The sequence below is a fragment of the Uranotaenia lowii genome, chromosome 2, assembly GCF_029784155.1.
Source record: "Uranotaenia lowii strain MFRU-FL chromosome 2, ASM2978415v1, whole genome shotgun sequence".
NCBI classification, from domain to species: Eukaryota; Metazoa; Arthropoda; class Insecta; order Diptera; family Culicidae; genus Uranotaenia; species Uranotaenia lowii.
This window is the reverse complement of record NC_073692.1, coordinates 291,845,769-291,859,105: the sequence shown is the minus strand read 5'-3', so window position 1 is coordinate 291,859,105 and position 13,337 is coordinate 291,845,769. Positions and strand designations below refer to the sequence as shown.

At 34.9% G+C, this 13,337-nt stretch overlaps 1 protein-coding gene across 30 annotated transcripts in view; it reads left to right on the top strand.

Moving 5' to 3' along the window:
- Nucleotides 1-13,337, top strand: part of LOC129743398 (dystonin) — a 532,614-nt gene that overhangs the window by 236,917 nt on the left and 282,360 nt on the right. For 27 of the 30 annotated variants that reach the window (XM_055735435.1, XM_055735420.1, XM_055735430.1 and 24 more), the window contains exon 1: nucleotides 618-785. The exons of the other annotated variants lie outside the window; for them this stretch is intronic. The gene's annotated coding sequence lies outside the window, so the exon portion shown is untranslated. Of the gene's footprint in view, nucleotides 1-617; nucleotides 786-13,337 lie in introns of those variants that run through there. 30 annotated transcript variants of the gene reach the window in all.

The window sequence follows — 13,337 nt, the reverse complement described above, 5'->3', positions numbered from 1 at the left end:
TTGAATCGGAGGATGTGCGTAGGTGGCGCCTCCATCGTTCTAACTATTCTGCGTTCAGTCAGTTACGTCATTCTCTAGCTAGGAGGTTTCTAGGTCTCGCAGATCTCTAGAACAACTATCCAGCCCATTGAGAAACGGTTGAGGGAGGGCGCTGCTGCAAGCTCGTTGAACAGGTATTTGTCGCCGTCTTTCACCTACGCACGCGATACACCGTTCGACTTAAGTCGCGGTTCACTTTCCGGGTTGTTCCTTCTGACGAGAGTCGTTCGACTCGACTTTCGAATGTGTGTATTGGTGAGGTCCGGAGTCCGGTTTATGATCGAATGACGGCTAACTGGAAGCGGAGGTGGCTTGTTTTGTTTTTTTATTTTCTTGCTTTACTCGTCATTCGAGTTGGGTCCGCTGCTGGTAAACATTCGGTTGAGTTGAGTGAGGAGGTTGGCTGCACCGTCATCTGCGGGCGGTGTAGTCGGTCGAAGACACCAATACAAATAACAGTGGGCTCAGTTGACTGCCGTGTGGGTGCCTCCGTCCGTCTGAAAGAACACCCGGATCTGGTTCGATTGAAGTGCAGCTAAGCTCTGCTCTGCTACACCGTCAAGTCAGTACTGGTTTGAGTTTCGTGACGAACGGTTCATTTCGACTTAAGTTCTCTCTTCAAGATGATTTGACGTGTACACAGAGTCTGGTTTGGGAAAGCTAAAAAAACGGCCAAGTGGAAAAGATAAAGATAAAAAGTGTGCTAAGATATACGCGTGTACATATCGCGCAGCTCTGCGGAGCAAGTGAGTGAGAGCCACAAACGAATGGGAATGGTGGCGTTTATTTCCCGCATATACCTAGTTGGACATGTTTTTTTTTTCCTCCATCAACGAAGTGAACCCTCCGTGTATTGTTGTTGAGTTAGATATAATCGAATTATGAGTGACATCTCTGACTGGAGGAGCTAGGCAGTGTACACAAACATTGTTTTTATGTGAGGTCCCACTGACTGACTGGGTGATGATGAAAGCCGCCATATCTCCCATCTGAGATCTACATAGGCAGTCGTCAACGCTTAATTCGAAAGTCACTTCAACAATACACGAGTAGCAAGCAGCTAGCTACTCGAAACAACCTCTTCCTAGGAACCAAGAGGAACAACCCAGAGCCCATACGCGCACACAACCCATCTTTTGAGAAGACCAACCAACCTCAATGATTGCGGACTACTCTTCCAAATAGCTTTCATACCAAAAAAGGGAAAGTGCGAGTGGTGCAATTGAAAAATTAATTTTTGATTCCCATTAATTGAGCGGATCCAGCTACTCTCCGTGGTCGACGTCTTCAACGTCGCGGGGTAGGAAGCTCCTATAATGGTTGGACCCTTTTAACAATCTTATCCGTACAAAGTGAGTGAACAGTAAAAGACGTGCCGAGACACGATGTCGAAAGTAAACTCTAGTCAAGATCTGCACACATTGCAAGAGACCCAGCCGTTAAAAGGGAATAAATCATTGTTACACAATTTTATGGATCCCCTGCTACCCCTTTTCCCAAGTTTTGTTGTGTTTGCGGTGTCTGTCTGTTTTGTTGTTTACGCGCGGTAGTGCAATTTTAATTCAACCCACCGCCAATTTCGGTAGTGTCCTCGTTGATTACTCCAGCGTACCGCCTGGCTGGCGAAGTCGTGTGACGTCATCCGTCTGCCTTCAAATGAATTATGGATTTAGTCACACCCCGACCAAACTGTGCGTGGCAGCACCTGACCTGACCGAGGAGTCGACGAAGATTCACCTTTGCGTTGAACTAGTTAACCACGGATTTGGTTCGTTGGAGTCGGTGTGATGTAAAGAGTTTTGATGGTTCCAACTTACTTCTGCAGACATTGGGTCCAAAAGGTCGTTAACCGCGGGCCGATGTCGTGATTGGCGAACGGGTTTGATTGACTTGTGAAGTGTTTTGTTTTCTTTTTCGGGAGTCAGTCCATTCAAAGGGTTGGTTCGATTTATTGTTCGCAACAAGTCTGGGCACCATTGAAATTGGGGTTCGTGAGGTTGAGAAAGGGTTTCGAGTTGACAGGTCGTGAGGTTTGCGGAAAAAATTGTCTACTGTTTGTGAGAGTGAAGTTGAGAGTGATTGCCTCCAAAGTTTTTAGTGCAAAATCAATCAATTCTTATATCTGAAATTTTATTCTTTTTTGCTCGATCGGAAACAATTAATTTTCGAGAAAAAATTCTAAATGGGGTTTACTCGAAAGTAGCTTTTATTCACTGAAAACCTTTTGACTTTAAGGGCCAGAAATATATAAATTACACAAGGCAACAAAATTCACATTTTCCCGAAGTGCCAAGCATTGAGGATATGGTTTTGATGAATTTTGGGGCGCTTAATCTAGATTCAAACTCAGTTTTTTTTTCTATCAGCTGCTGTTTTTTAAATTCGATAGTTTACCTTAGAAAATAGACTGAAATTCATTTCAAAAATTGGTGCACATTTTTGGCTAAACTGTAGAACATTACAAACACAGTGAAAATAAAAGTTTATGTTGAATAATGAACTTTTTCGAAAACCTCAAGTGATTTTAATTTTTGAGAAAAAAAATTTCAGAAGATTTGCTTATTTTTTTTTCGATTTATAAAAAAACAGGAATTATGATGGAATTTTAAAGATTTTTTTTTATCTAAAGGAGTTTTAGATATCTTTCGAAGTATAAGTCAAAATGTTTAGCAATGTTAACATTGAGAAATCTGAAATTTTAAATATTTTTTTCAATCTTAAATATTTTTAGATATCTTTTAAAGCATAAGCCAACACGTTTTGCAGGTTTAACATTGAAAAATCCGAAATTTTAAAGATTTTTTCAATCTGAATGTCTTGCAGTCTTAACATCAAGAAAAAAATTTGTAGAACAGGGCAATGTGCATGTGCATTAAAGTTGAAACCAAAAAAAAAAAAATTGCAGTTGCCGGTTGCCCGGATTTCATTAAAAAATGCCTGGATTTTGACCGGATTTATTCACTTTATTTGACAAATCGAACTCTTTTTTTATTTGTGCTTCAAAACGAAATTTTTTGACAAAATAAAACAATCATGAAAAGTTTTTTGGAAGCCTTCCGATTTTAAATCTATCGATTAATTTTGCCAAATTTTTTTTTTATTTTTGTTGAGTAAAATCTGGGTTTAGCCAAAATTTGCCCGAATATTGCCCAGATTTTGGTCGTCAATTTTTAAATCAAATGCTCAGATTTTGCCAGGTTTTTATATCAAATTGCCCGGATTTATCAGGCCCGGATACGTGCTGAAAAAATTATGGAAATCTTACCTAAGAGTTAAACAAATGAGCTAAAGTTTGACATGACGCCATATGATAGGCCAGCCTATTCTACAAAATATTATAAGAATTTGAAAAGTTATGCTGTTATGCAACTATCCTCTGCTTAACAGGAGTATCAATTTGCGAAAATCACAGGTGAAATATATCGCTAATCTCTAGTTTTCGTGAGACTTTTATAAAGCTAGTACACTCATTAATTGAAATCAATTAGAAAATTAGAGAAAAGTTCATTGACAACAACGCAGCTGAAATTAGGTTACCCGCAATATTCCTCAAAAATTTGCAAAAATGTCAATGGTTTAAAGTTAGACCTTTTTATCGTAAACACAACCACTTTAGACTTGAACTCTTTAAAATTCTTGACTGTTTATAATAGATGTAGTTCGGGAAATTCAAAACTCTACCTTAGCTTTTTCCCTGGAGTAGGAACTGTCTTCTCAAAATACATTTCAATAGAAAGAAGACTTCACTCATCTGTAAAATTCATGTTAAAATCAAGAAATAACCGGTATAAGATTTTGAAAGCAGCACAAAAACGTCTAAAACGAACATTCCAGAATTTTGACATACCTATCGAGTTTTAAACTTAGCATCCCACAACAACATGTTTAAGAACGTAATATTTTTCTAATCTTGTTCTTCGCATTTTAATTTTTGCTTAGACTATCCGTAAATTTGCCCGATTTTCGAATTGAACAATTGAGGATATAAGTCCAGATTTTACTAGGTTTTTAAGGACAAAAAAAAAGTTTAAAAAAAACGAGTAGATAGAGTTCATCTGAAGTTAGAATTTTAAACTTGGGAAACTAACTCGAAGCTTGCGAATTTTTTGTTAATTAATCACTTGGGATTTGTCAACAAGTATTATCAAAGGTATAAAGAAAAGTTTTTTTTTTAAATTTGGAAATTGAATTTTTTTTAATCCGGTAAAATCTTTGTAGAAACCATTATAATTTCATTGAAAATGTTTCATGTATTGGCATTTCAAAGGCCAACAAATCTTTAAAATGTTGTTGTAGGTTTAAAACTAACCTTCACCCAAGAGCGTGGGCTAGTGAGGTATTCTACTCTACTCTCTTCTAAAACAAATTTTCAGTTCAGAATTCTGCTACAGTTATTTTCTCACTTGTTGAAAGAATTTCGTTTCTGAATACCTCATAAATTTTAAGCGAGATAGAAATCATTTCCGAGATTCATATTATTAATGTCCAAATTGAATTATGTTTTCATATTATAGATTTTTAATCCAGTAAAGGATTCTTGATTTTCGGTTCGAATCATCATCAGAAAATAGATATAAAAAGCTCTTTTAAAATCGTCGTTCAAACTTGGTTTTGCATTTCATTCAATATTTGATTCATGTATTTCGATACTAATATGCATTTTTTAAAATAATTTTCTAAATATGAAAAATAAAAAACTATCCTGAGTTTCTTTTTTTAAATCCCGATTCGAAGTTCTTGAACTTAATTCTTATTCAGAGTTCAAACATAACAAAGCTTCTAAATTGGGATCCAAATCAGGTTCTTCATTTGAAAGTCATTCTGAAAGTTCAGAAAGTCGGATAAGAAATAAAATGGCTCATATTTGAACTTTGATCTGTAATTTAAATTCAAAAATCGTTTTTTTGTACCTTTTAGAAATCGTATTGATATGCAGAAACAGATTCAAAATTCAAATTTTGAATTCAGTTTCAGAATTCGGATCCAATTTATTTTCAGATTTAGCCACGTAGATGAGTTTCACGATCAATATAATATTATCAAGATGACTATTTCGTCGAGGAACTCGAATTGCAAGAGATAGCAGATTTATAATTTTTATTGTTAATTTAAATTTTTAATTTAAATTTTTTAACCAAAGCCAGTTTGTATACAAAATTCAGCTGAAAATTTCAAATGTGATGTTTAGATATAAGAGCCCAAATGGTAGTTTCGAGAGAACGTGTTCCAAAGTTGTCAATTTGCTCGATTTGTCATATGTATATTTATGTTTTGTTAAGTAGAAGAAGAATTTGAGATAATTTTACGAGTTTCATTTTTATTTACACATTCGCTGATAAAGAATCGTGTTATCTTTCCGTAAACATTATAGGGAATCACTTTTTTTTTGTAATATTTTTAACATGAGAAAAGTTTCAAACTAAAATCTGAAATTATGATCGAGTTTGCAAAAATTTATTTGATTTATTTTCGGTGACATTCAAAATCTTAAATTTTCTTAAGATTTTGCTTATTACATTTGAATATAGAATAAGTTTTTTTTAGAAATTGAATCTTTAAAAAGACTAATTTTATTTTCATATCAAATAAACTTAGTTCACTATATTTTTAGCGAATTATAAAATGTCAACCATCGATTCAAGTAAATTTCCTATTTGGTTACTAAAGGAGGTCTTGTACAAATCCAGCATAAAATTTAAAAAAAATTACAAACGTTTCTATTTTAAACGAAAAGTTATTATTGTGAAAGAACTTAAAAATGAATTAACAAATACCTAGCCTTAAAAAAATAATTCTGTTTTTTTATTCATGCACTGTTTGAGCAAAAAAAGGTCACCAGATCTATTATATTTTCTTGAAGCATTAGTTGAGTTTTGAAACAACATAACAACAGGTCAAAAATAATCCGAAGCCTAGCACAAGGTCCCATGGAAAATTTGGACCGTAAAGAGACTGAAATTATTTTGGAAATTTTTTTTGAAGGAATATGACCAGTAGACCGCTTCAAATATTGTATGGAAATTAAAAATTCTTAAATATTTTCACATCCCTCGTAACTTTTTTTGGTTGTTTTTGCTGCCCGAAATCGCAATAAAATTTTTGGAAGCGATCCATCCAGTCCTGAATTAGCGCAACGAGTTTTAATTTTGTATGGGATAACAAATTTTGTTATTCAAAAATCGCCAGAGTGAACTGAATGTTCCAAAAAATATAACTTTGGATGAAAAATAATCCTTGATTCTTTCAGTACAATTTATGTGAACAAAGCACAAACCTAACTTGTACTCCAGAAAAGTTATTCGATGTTACACCATTTTTTTTAAAATTTTAACTTTAATGACTACTTATTTGAAAGCTGTGCAACCGTAGGATGAGAATAAAAAATCTCAAAAAAATACACGCATAGCCAGGAAATTTATTAATTTATATAACCTTTCCAAAAACATTTCATGAAATTATTAAAAGCTCTAGAAAGCAAAGTCTGCCATTTTTAAATACTTTTCAATGGATTCTAATTTTTTTTATTTTGAAATGGTTATATCTTTTTTCATGAAATTCTTAGCTACTGGTCATGTTAGCAAAAAATGAAGCTTGAGAATAGTCAAAACCAAAAATGAAAAACCAACTTTGTTTCAAGCTTATTTGAATTTTCTGGATGATTGAATTTGCAAAAATTTCTTCTTCCATACCAATTTCCATACAAAATTGGAACGCGCTAACTCAGGAATCAATCAAATCATCTCAAATTTTACTCTGGTGCCTGGTGGCCTAAAAAGCATCAAAAAACATGGGAGCGAAAAGCAAATTTTTTGCAGCGGTCTAACGACCAGGCTTGTGGGAAATATGAATGGATGAAAATCTGATTGGCTTGTTGCCTTTCCTGTAATCCGATCGGGTCCAAACTTTGCATAAGACCTTGTGCTAAGCAGTTTTGGCCACTCTAATGCACATTATTTATGCAAAGATATATTGAACACCATCAGGAAAAATGTACCCGTTTAAAATTTCGAAATGAGTACTACCTGTATGGAAAAATGGAAAACTTCTTATAGCTACCGTTTATTTTATTAACTATAGGGTGTCCCATTATGTCTAAGCACGATTTAAAATGAGCAGTATAAATTCAAGAGCATTTTTTTTCCCTTTTTTACTTTAATGTTATCTACCCAAGTAACAGCGATTGTTTTATAAGACTCCTCAAGACTCTTATTAAACCAAAACTTGGTATACTAGCCAGCTATAAAACTTTATTTGTTACTTGAGTATAGTCTTCTTTTACAGAGCATCAATAAAAAAGCCAATCGTAGGCCAGTGATCGAATTTTTGACCGAAGATTGCTTATAAGCTTCAGCAAGGACTGATTTGCGATGATTTCGACCACTTTTTGCAAAATTTTCGATAGAATCTGATGGTTTCACATGTTTTCTCAAACACGATTTGACATGTGCCTGAAAAGTTTCAATCGGTCTCGCTAGAAGACAATTTGGCGGATTCATCTCATTCGGTACGATCTGTACTTTGTTGAATTTGAACCAAGCCATCGTGTCATTTGAGTAGTGAACTGATGCCAAATTTGGTCGAAACAGTACCTATATTTCTTAAGGCCCAATCTTACCTTGGCACGATGGCCGGTGCTGAGAGGGGATCCCACTTAATGGTCACATCCTGTACTGAGTGTTTCTTCCTACAGGCGTAAGCACGCAACACTTTCCGATCCAAAGTTTCGTCCACCGGGCCCGGTTTCCTTAAAGATTTTTTTTTGTCCACAAAGTCACTTTCCTCTCCATACTTACGAATCGAATTTTGGAATTTCGTTTTCGAAAACTGACTCAGCAAAATGTTAGGAAAAGTACACCATTTGTGCACGACATTTTTTGCGCTCTTCCAGGAAAATGCTTCTCATTTTCACGAAAATTATGAAAACTGGAGCTCTCACGATACACAGAGTTTTAATTTGAACTGTAAACAACATCACTCCGAAGTAATCAGCTGCTTAAACGTCATCCGGAATGAGCGGGGTTGTATCAAAATCATGCTTAGACTTAATGAAACACCCTATATCTTAAATATAGAAAGGCACGAACCATTAAAAAATTTATATACGTTGACAATCTGCCAAAGCATGTCAAATCACACATATTTGCTCATCCGACTGAAAGCTACAAATTTTCCAAAGTGTTCCTCATTTTTCAGTTTATACTCACATTTGTAGAGAATATTGTGATAAAAACTTTATTTTTCATGCAAAAAGAAAACTATCGTTTTTTTGGCACTTTAAAACAGATACTTATCAAAACCAGAATGAAAATTGCTTATTGATATGCGTAATACTGACATCATTTGCCATAGTATCACGCGGGGGAAAAATCCCGTTATAATCACGCAAAACTGTGGACAAAAATCCTGTTCGCCTCTCTTTGCATATAGCGCCTATAATTTCCTCCGGACCGCGGAGTTTCTCGCGAAAAACTTCGCCATACCATACCTTTTGCTTCGATTGGCATGGGGTGGTCGGCTTTGTTCCTTGCAATAAATTTTTCGCTGCCACATTCCACGGTTTGTGGAGCCTCCTCTAGTATCGATTGGGACCGCGATCGCACCACCATCATTGCAAATGTGGCACGATCGGTGCTCCCGGCTCCGGACTGCATGACTCGATCCATAACAACAACAACTTTGGCCAGCTCGCTCAAGGTTTTTTATGAGCCGCATTTTGATTCCAAGAAAAAAATCGCCTTCTTTCACACGACCAACAAGACGTTTTGCAGATCGGCACCAAACCAAACACCCGTCTCAGTAGATACCTACTCTTATCCCATCCCATCGTCTTCTCTCTGGATGGTGGAGCCTCATTCTGCCTTCAACTCGAAGCCTGACGACGTACGTATGGGATTCGGATGGATACCTAACCTGGGTACCTGGTATGTGTCGCCTGTGGGACCTCCTCAAGTCTCATGGAGTTTCCCGAACCGGACCGAAATAACATATTCTCGTCGCTTTTATTTTGGTTTATCGTTTCGCCTTCCACACTGAGACTGAGATTGGCTTTACATATCACCACCACCACCACCATCAACTTGGCAGCCCGACAGAACACCGACCTTTCATTAAGCTGTTGGCTGTTTGGTTGATTTCTCCGGCTCTCGGTTTGATGATGATGGTCTTGTTCTTACGCTGCGCTGCTTTCTTGGTTTCTTGGTTTCGAGTGAGTCTCCGCAGAGCCCAGAGGTATTCCCTGTTTTCCTAACGTGAAGCCGGTTCGGTAGTCATTGGTAGTCTCTTCACTGATTGTGTGAGGAAACTGGTCTTCCCCGATCGTCGTCGTCTTCCGGATTTGATCACCACCCTTTCCTCTCGGTTGTCGTTCCAAGCTTCGTCGTGTGGTTGTTGTGTCATGAATGGTACCAGCCCCAGTCAACTTGGCTTTTCGGAGGCTCTCGAAGGAGAAAGAGTTACCAACCTTGAGGGCTTGAGGTTGAGGGCTTTTTGGTTTAGAAAATAGTACTTAGGGATTTTCTTTTAGAAATTTAGATTTCGGTTAGTTTGAAAATATACTCCATGTATGTATGTGCCTTAGGGTGGTAATGGATGTATGGGATGAATTTTATGATCGAATTTTGAAAACTGACCGTATACAGTTTGTAGCTTGCCTGAAATACTGACCTGTGCAAAATTTCAGCTCAATCGGACATGATTTAGGGGTGCCTTAAGCGCTCAAAGTTTCGGTTTTCCGACCCTCAAAAATCACCTAGGGGAAGACCAAAGGAAAACGGAAAAGTCAAAATTTTAATTTTTATGGCAAATGTTTTAGAAATGCATGAAACGTCGAAATATGATTTCTTTCGTAAAAAAATGACTTTCTGGAACTTTTTTTTTCGAGATAACACGAGATTTCGACGTTTAATGCCAAGGAAGCCTTAATTTAATGGGTAAAATTCCTTTGACAAAAGGAGGAAAAAAGCATCAAAGTCTCCGACAAAAAATCTGAATTCTCGAAAAAAAAATATTTGTAATGGAGATTCGAACCTAAAATTAAATGACGATTATTTGTGATGCTATTTTCAGAAATTTCATGGAAAACATGGAACATTGATTTATTGAGTTTTTTTTCCTAAAAATAGGCAATCAACGTTACCAGCCTATCCCAGTGGCATTTAAATATTCATGAAAATCCATAAAATCTGTTAAAAAATTCTAGAATCAAGAATGTAGTAACTTAGACGAAGTTTGTTTAAAAATCTGTGAAGTTGTGATTTTTTTCTATGAATTTAATAACATCGCCTAAAATACAGCAATGCATAAATCTTAAAAATCTGGTGTTTTCTCGAAAAAAAAATAACTTTCTGAGACTTATTTTTTTCAAATAACACGAGATTTTGACGTTTTATGCCGAGGAAGAATGACCTTAATTTAATGGGTAAAATTCCTATGAAAAGGAAAAAAAACGTCAAACCAGTGCTGAAATTTAGAAAAATTGCTTATTTTGTTAGCACTCAAATATCGGAAAAATAAAAATAAAACCATATACAAGAGATTTATTTGTTGAATTTTTGAATAATAAAGACTGGTAATGATTTTAAATTTTCTTATCAACATGACTAAGCATCAAAGTGTCCGACAAAAAATCTCAATGCTCGACAAAAAAATGTTTGTATTTCTGAGATTCGACCCTAAAATTAGGTGACGATTATCTGTGATGCTATTTTCAGAAATTTCATGGAATAATGAGGCCGAACATTGATAAATTGAGTCTTTTTTTCTAAAAATAGGCAATCATCATTTACATAGTCATAAGATTTTCATGATTTAGCTGTAAAAAGCCTATCCCAGTAGCATTCATGAATATTTAATGAAAATTCAAAAAATCTGTAAAAAAAATAATTCTATAATAAAGAATGTAGTAACTTAGACGAAGTTTGTTCAAAAATTTGTGAAATTCTGATTTTTCACTGTGATTTATCGTTCTGTGGTTCGAAAAGTTGAAATTTTCGTTTCTTTAAAATGTTTTTGTTTGTAAGAGCTATCAGTGAAAAAGTTAAAATCGATTAAAAAATAATATAATGAAAAAAAATTATCAAAATTCAGTTATACAGGCACCTATTTGTTCAATTTTGGCTGATATAATGCACCATGTATTTAAAAAACGGTGTTAAATTTCTGTTCTTTAACATGAATTTTCGTTTATTGTGGTTGTACGTTTATTTTAAGAGGATTTTTAGCCTTAAACTTTTATTCTCACGTGATAACTAATATTATTTTATATTACATTTTTAATAAGCAATATTTTTTTAGAAACTTCTCTAGATTGATATGAACAATATCATTAATTGTATCACTAAGATTTTCACTAAACATGAATTCATTTTATTTTCCCTTCTTATCGTCGAAAATTTGTCGTTATAAGAAATGACGTAAAGCTCTGCTAACTACTAATAAATATTATTTGAGTGCGGCTTGAAACCCTTAATAACATTTTTACTATAATTCCAGCGATTCGATCTCGGGGTGAAATGTTTGTCATAAATTTTAGCTTCATAAAAAAATCGGTCGGTTAAAAAACGAAGCTTTTGATGGAAAACTACGTTTTCATGTTCTTCCCCGGGCTTGTGATATAGCTCAGTTGGTAAGTCTGTTGTCTTCTGAGCAGATGTCCGTGAGTTCGAGCCCAAGAGTAAACATCGAACGCAGTTGTACCGGATAAGTTTTTCAATAACGATCCGCCAACTGCAACGTTGATAAAGTCGCGAATGCCATAAAGAGATGGTAAAACGACTATAATCGAAACAAAAAAAAAATGTTCTTCCCGAAATTTTTTTTTCAAAATTCCATAAAATTTCAGGCTTTTTGCATGTCCCCTTCCTAGGGTTGGATCCGGCCAAAATTTATGCCTAACCTAGGATCAATTTAAGCTTGCAGCGCTTAAGATTTCGCCAATTTTATTTTTCCCATACTTATTTGAAGCACTCTACATGTTATGCTGACTGACTCCAAATTGTCATTGAAATAGAATCTAAAGGGATTAAATTAAAATGTCTTTTTCAATATGGACCATATACTTTAAAAGATTTCCTTGGGGTAAAATCAGTTTTAAGAATATTTTTCGTTGTTGTTCATACTAACTATCCAATATTTGAATCAAACTTTTGAATTTTTAAGGTTTTAAGTGAAAATAAAAAGGTAAATTCAACAAGGTTTAAAACTACTGAAAAAAAAAACGGAAAATACGATCTATACTTCTTTGTTGTTGATCTATTTTCACATCAAAATCATCGGCAGGTTAAGTATAGTTTGTATTTTAAGGTTTATGTTATCAACCGTTTTTGATGTTTATTCCTTTATTTTTGGATATTTTTCGGTCTTGGATTTAAAGCAAACAACTTTCTTTTTTAAATGCCGGACGTTTCGACCATTTTTGTTACAGTGCGCCATCGCAAAACGGATGAAAAATCGTTTTTAATCCCAATTTCAAAAAGAGCAGCGAAAACTGGACAGCTGAACGTTGGAAAAAAACCAAATTTGACAATAACAACCATCAGACAATACCCTTGAGGAAGACCGCCAAAAATGGTCGAAACGTCGCGCATTTTAAAAAAAGTTGTTTTCTTGAAATCCAATACCGAAAAATAGCCAAAGGTAAAAGAATAGTTTGTAATGCTTTAAAATTATCGTGATATGATACCTTTTACAGTATTCTAAAAACAGCAGAAGTTTTCATCCACCAGTTGTAACCTTCATGTACAATAGAACAAAATCATCGGAACCTGTAAATTAGAATCAACATTGTATCTTTTACTCTTGGTAACTTCTCATTTGTTGGAATAAAAACTATGAATCTGGGATACAACCGGGTACATTTTGTCAAAAACCAGCAGTTATTCAACAAAAAAAACTCACTTAAAATGCATTAGCAAAGTTTAAGTCATATTTTGGCCTTCCAAAAAAAACGTTCATAGTAATTTTGATAAAATTTGCTGAAAAAAAATTTTAGGCGCAGATATCAAGAATTCTAATACCTCAATTTGAGTTTTAACTTTAACTTTGCAAATTAAATGAATAACTGGAAAAATCTGGGCAACATGATATTTCCCAAATTTTGTATCAAATATTCGGGCAAGTCCTGGTAAACCGAGGCAATCTGGCAGACCACAAATTACTGAAAATATGAGTTAATTCAGCTATGAGTTTAACTCGTTTACTCTTACCTGTAAACTCAGTACAACAAGGCAAAATATGATGGGTTCACGGAAAACATTTCGAGCGAATTTTTTCACAGTATATCTGTGTGTACATCACAAATT